The sequence below is a fragment of the Zea mays genome, chromosome 6, assembly GCF_902167145.1.
Source record: "Zea mays cultivar B73 chromosome 6, Zm-B73-REFERENCE-NAM-5.0, whole genome shotgun sequence".
Taxonomy (NCBI): domain Eukaryota; kingdom Viridiplantae; phylum Streptophyta; class Magnoliopsida; order Poales; family Poaceae; genus Zea; species Zea mays.
Genome location: NC_050101.1, coordinates 83,933,378 through 83,939,608, shown reverse-complemented (window position 1 = coordinate 83,939,608; position 6,231 = coordinate 83,933,378). Strand labels below are relative to the sequence as shown.

The 6,231-nt window shown below is 46.6% G+C and overlaps 1 long non-coding RNA gene across 1 annotated transcript; it reads left to right on the top strand.

The window, feature by feature from the left end:
- The first annotated feature begins 4,054 nt into the window (after window positions 1–4,054).
- LOC109940320 (uncharacterized) lies at window positions 4,055–4,751 on the top strand. Its single transcript, XR_002263088.1, has 2 exons — window positions 4,055–4,164; window positions 4,272–4,751. It is a non-coding gene; the product is annotated as an uncharacterized lncRNA (long non-coding RNA).
- The last annotated feature ends 1,480 nt before the right edge of the window (window positions 4,752–6,231 follow it).

The following is a 6,231-nucleotide window of genomic DNA, read 5'->3' as shown; positions in this document are numbered from 1 at the left end:
ATCTTTCCATGATGTTATCTTATGCCTACCTTTTGAAATATCATCTTTTCCATCTCGATTTGAGAATGGTGTTTTACCTATCTTGACCTTGGTTGCATTCTCTCCCTTGTCAGTTACAATCATTGCTTTAGCTCCATCCTTTATTATGTTCATGCCCCTACCCTCCATGTCTTATTATTTCCCTTGCCTTTTGTTGGCCTTAGAGGAAAGACCACCATTTAATTAAAAGGAACGTATAGCAACGAGATGTTTATTGCTGTGTGCTCATGATGTTTGCCCTTCTGCTATGACTGATTTGCTTCTTTGGAATGAGTGTTGATGTGTTGTGGCCCTTGGACCGCAATGGAATATGTTTACTAGGTGAGTGCCATAGAGTTAAGTAGTTGGGTTCTCCCCCTGCTCTCTCTAATCCGTCTATACTTACCTTTTCTCATTATTCTTTCCTCTTGCACCTGTCCTTTTGGAAACCTCCAACTCCTCCAAATCAGTCAAGATCAGAGTCGGCAACATCTTCATCAAGTGTGTATCAATGCTCTTGTTAAGGGGGTTAGCCGCTAACCCTGATGAAGACAATGCGATCAACATCAACCAACAAGATCAGAGTGGCGCAACGAAAGCGTGTGTGGGTCCTAACCCACAGGTCCAGGAGATCCTCAAGAATTGCATCAATCGGTCTCAAGCATCTGATGGCTAAATACCCTGAGCTCTTTGCTAGCCAACCCTGAATCTCGAGGGCGAGATTCTTTTAAGGGGGATAGGTTTGTAACGCCCTGAATTTGGGGGTAGAATTTTTTCTTCTTTTCTCTCACCAAATTCAGGCGTTACTCTTTCCTTTTTCCCTTTTCTTCTCGCCAAGCCTTGATATTTTCAAAAGTTATAGCGAGAATTAGCTCGACATCTTGTGTAACCAAAACCTAGAACTATTTTTTTGGTTGTTGCATCATGCCGGATTATGCACTCTTTTGTTTGTGGTTGAGTGAAGTGGAGAATTAGGCATATAAGAAATTGTGGAAATTAGAAAAAGAAAAGCCTTTTCTTTTTCTCTCTCCCCCCTTCTCCCCTTTTGGCCCAACCGCCCCTTCCCCTTGGCCCAAGCGGCCCAGCCGCCCCTCCCCCGTCGTGGGCCGGCCAGGCAGCCCAGCCGCGCGCCCCCTCCCCCCTTTGGGCCCAGCCGGCCCAACCGCCCCTCCCCTTTTCTTTTTTCCAAAAATCCTCCCCGCGGGCCCCACCCATCATCCCCTCTCTCTCTCCCTCACCCTAACCCTAGCCGCCGCCGCCCTCTCCCAACCCACGCGCTGCCGCGCCGTCCTCCCCTCCGGTGAGGCTTCTTCCCCCCTCCTCCCTCCTCTCCTCCCCTCCCTCGTCCTTCCCTCCCGTCGGCGCCCTCCCCCGCGCCATGGGCGCGCTCGTCCCCGGCCCCGGCGAGCTCGGCCCCGGCCCCGGCCCCGACCTCGCCCGCCCGGCCGCTCGGCTCGGCCGCCCCGGCGCCCCCCCGTCCCGCGCCGGCGTCCCCCGCCCCCGCGCGAGCCCTGCTCGGCACCGCGCCCGGCCGCCCTTGGCCACCCCGGTTCCGGCCCCGGCCTCCCGCGCCCGGCCGCGCCGCTCGTCCCCGACCCCGGCCGCCCGGCTCGGCCGCCCCCGGCTTGGCCGCCCTCGGCCGCCTCGCCTTCGGCGAGCCCCACGCCCGCTCGGCCCTGCTCCGCGCCGCCCCGGCGAGCTCAGCCGCCCCGCGCCCTGGCTCGACCGCCCGCCCCCGCGCCCGGCCGCGTCCTCGCTCGCCCGTGCTCGCTTGCCCCGGCGCGCTTGCCCGCTCGCCCCGCCGTGCCTTGCTCGCGTCGTGACGGCCCCGGCGTGGCCTTGAGCTCGGCCCAGCGTGCCTATGGCGCGCGACTTTGAGCTTGGCTAGCGCACGGCCCCGACGTGCGCACGGCTAGTTCGTGGCGTGTGCGTGCGGCCTCGCGCGCGTGCCTTGGCACGACCCGTCGTGCCCCGTCTACCCCCAGACGGCCCGTCTACCCCCCCCCCCCCCCCCCCCCGTGTCCTATGCGCGCTAATCCCATTGTTCATATTAATAAGATAGGAGTCTCAATTTGGAAATTGAATACGTTAGTTAATTTGTATAGCTAATTGTCTAACTCATTCAATGTTAATCTACTAAAAGTGGTCACATTTACATTAGTGCATGTAGCTAATTCTTTTGTTAGAACCAATTGAAATTAGAGCACGTGACGTCTAGTTATTCATCAACCCATAGTGCGTCTCGGGCATAAGCTTTAACTCTCGCGAGACCTTTCCCCAGTTCTTTCTAACCAAGGTAAATTCATTATCGTATGTGATATTCTATGCATATTTACTTTATTTGTTCTCTTGTATGGTGTACTGTTTGTTTCCTAATTTGAATGGATGGATGTATGTATGCTTGCAATCGCATAGAGAACGATCCGGTTGAAGAGTCCGAGGAACTCGCAGGAGAAGCCCCTGAGCAGCAGTCGGTTGGTGGAGGCAAGTGTCCCTTGACCTATCTCTGTCCTATTCATTCTTTAATTCACCTCCCGCTTTACACATTTATGCCTAAGGATTAACTAGCTTTGTTATCCATGTCCTTGTTTACCTATTTGGGTTGGATTATTATTGTTTAGCTTTGTGCTATTGCTCAAACTCTAATCAATGAACATGATGAGATTATCTATGATACGCTGTTTTCCCCTCTTATTATGATGTTATACTTGTGGTCTTCAAGGGGGCTCGAGCGGTTTCTCGAGTGCCTCTCCGTAAGGACCTGTTCTATGGATGACCGCCCGGGAAAACAGTGCAACCATGAGGGTGGAATGGGATGCCCTTAGCTGAATAATTAGAGGATCCGGGGTGTAGTTCGCTTAGCCGTTGTGCCGTCAATGGGGCTCGGTGTATGCGGCTCGCTCTGCCAAGTTTGGGTTTGCCCCTTGGGGAGGAGTGCGGTGCATTTAGGAAACCTAACGGGTGGCTACAGCCCCGAGGAATCTTTGTAAAGGCTACATAGTGATGCCCTGCTAGGCCACCTAGGTAGTGGTCAATGGGGAGTAGCTCTCTCCGGGCAGAAAGGGAATCACGGCTTGTGGGTAAAGTGCACAACCTCTGCAGAGTGTTTGAAAACTGATATATCAGCCGTGCTCGCGGTTATGAGCAGCCAAGGGAGCTCCAGTGATTAGTGGTACTTGATCAGAGACACTTTGGTTTACAGGTGGCTATGAGACTGATGGTTTTGGTTATGACTATGGTGCTGGTAAGTGGTATTCTTTCCGTTTGGAAAGGGTACATCGGACTAATAACTTGGGTTAATGCTAAAACCTGGCTTTCTATTAGTAAATAATAATCTGACCAACTGAAAGCAACTGCTTGACTTATCCCCGCATAAAGCTAGTCCACAACAACCAAACAGGATACTTGCTGAGTATGTTGATGTGTACTCACCCTTGCTCTACACACCAAACCCCCCCATCCCCAGGTTGTCAGCATTGCAACCACTGCTCAGGAGAAGATGAAGCCGTGGAAGGAGACTTCCAGGAGTTCCAAGACTACGACGAGTTCTAGGCGTGGGTTAGCGGCAACCCCCCAGTCGGCTGCCTGTGAAGGCCGCGTTTATCTATGTTTCTTTTCTGCACTTTGATTTATTGTAAAGACTATATGGACGTCTAAGACGTATGATGTAATCGACTATTATTTCCCTTTTTAATACTATTTGAGCACTGTGTGATGATGTCCATGTTATGTAACTGCTGTGTACGTGAATTACTGATCCTGGCACGTACATGGTTCACATTCGGTTTGCCTTCTAAAACCGGGTGTGACAGTAACTGTCTTTGTCAATTATTAAATCTTGATCCTTCCTGGTTTGAAGGGCCGTATGATTCACTTGTTATGCTTGTAGAGACTAGTTGTCTCCTCTGTTACTTATTTTGTAAAATTTGCAACTCTGCAAGTAGTTCGTATCTTTGGTGGATGGTCGGTTTTCTTATATAGGAGTTGGAGAAGCTAATCTAGCTGTAACACATTTACCTTGTTCTCTCAAACACTAATGGATGTACTTGCTTTTTTGTATAAAGGATTGAGGGAGAGGAAGCAAAAATGACTGCATGGGAGAATATGCAGAAAGCTGAAGCAAAAGCAGCCATACAAAAGCTTGTGGTGCGCTTGTTTCTCCGTTCTGAATTTATAACTCTTTTTTCCACTCTTCATTCCAGTTTCCTGGTTGGTAGGAGGTTTCATATCATCTCATACTTGTGATTCATCAGATAAAACTTGAAAAGAAAAGGCCATACTCGCTGGAGAGGATTTTCAACACCCTCAGGTCTGGCTCTCGGAAGACATAGGTGGTACGCAGTACATCAACCGCAAATCAGGATCAGCATATTTCCAGAACTATCAAAATGGCGCCAAACCTCAGCAAGAACGGTCAAATGAGTTCATTGAGTGGATGCTTCACATGTCATGCTTTCTAGAGATGTAGCTCCATGGAAAACACAGGTGGTCCATGCACACTTAACAATAGTTTCCTTGTTTTCAGGCACTATTGTTAGTTTAAAGTGTAGAGGAAAAAAACAGATCCTTGTCAGTAACCAACTAGGGACTGAATCCCCCCTCCCCTATTCCAATGGTCAATCTATAGCATGGATCATAATCTGGATTGTCCTTAAGTTTTTATTGTGCTAGGGGAACATAAGAAAGTATGTAGAGCAAAATGAGAGGAGCTGTTGTTACCCTCAATTCTTTGTGATTATTGGTATCCCACCACATATTGGAAAGGATGTGATCTTATATGCCATATTGAGAGATCATCCTGTGGCTAAGGGAACAATTATTTCAACTAATCCAAGCTCAGTGCTAGGAGGAGTTGCTCTAGGAAAGCAATATTGCGAGGTTGTTGTGAATGTTGTGCTGAAAAGGGATGCCCTTCTACCTCGCCCATATGGTTATTTGGAGGAGATGGGTGATGCTGATCGGATGTCGATCGCATGGCCGTACAAGAGAGTAATAAGCTATCTCTTTGTTGTTTTTTCATATATGGTGATTGCATATTTTCTAACTAATGGTTTCTATGATTATATAGCTAAAGGTGAGCAAGACATCAAAATCATCCCAGAGTGCTACAGGTATATATATGATTGACATTATACCACAATTCTATTTTGTGGTATCTACCACTGATTTCAGTAGATATTCTTGGTTATGACTGCTTCTGGCTATGTGGCTGATTTCATTAGATATTCTTGATTTTAGTAGGTATGTGGCTGCTACTAGTTATATATTCATTAACGAAGGGAGTATAAAATATTGGCATCCTTACTTTACTAGGTACTCTAATTGATTAGAATAATGCTTTTTTGGAGCCAGTCCAGATAACAAATTATCATATTTTGGTTTTGTCTTGATAAGCATCCATGTATATATATATATCCTATGGATTTAGCACTAGCTAAATACATCTCTTTTTTCCTACTAGCTGGACAACATACATTTCAACGTAGATATTAACTAAATGAAAGCTTTTACAGCCTAGTGGTCACTAAATTTTGGTCGAGTGAGTTCAATTTTTCCTCCTCTAGTATTAATGAATTTAATTGCAAGGGTAGGGTGGGGAAAATGAGTTTTAATTAATGGAACATTAACAGACTATAATTATGAAAGTGTCTACTTATCTTGTTCCGGAACCGGTTAAGTATCAGTTCTGTTGTGATCATGCAGTTCTGTTGCGTTCAACTATTGTATATTTAGCTTAATCATTGAGCAATGGTGGTATCTATTCTATAGTTTATTTTGGAATGGATTTCTAAGTAGTCTACTAATGATTTGGGTTTTAATTTTGTCAGGAGGGAGGCCTTAGAGGTAGTAAGTCACTTGTTTACTCCATGATGACAATAGCAAGCAGATCGCAGTGGTGCCTATGAATGCTACAACAAGAAAGATCAAAAGTTCTTTTGGATGGATGCAGCTACATATTTTGTTTTGTATTTTCTCCAAAAGAGAAATTTGCAAGTGAACTTAAAATTGTGAAACCAACATGTGGTTGTACTAGCTAGTATCTCTGAGCTTTCACAAGCCAAACTTAGTGTTGTTGCTGCTTATTTTGATCTTTATTACAACAAAAGCAAACTTGTGAACTTTATGTATGAATGTAGTACAATTGTTATTGTCATGAATGAAAACATGAGCTATGTATGAATGCAGTACAATTGCTATGTATGAATGCAGTAC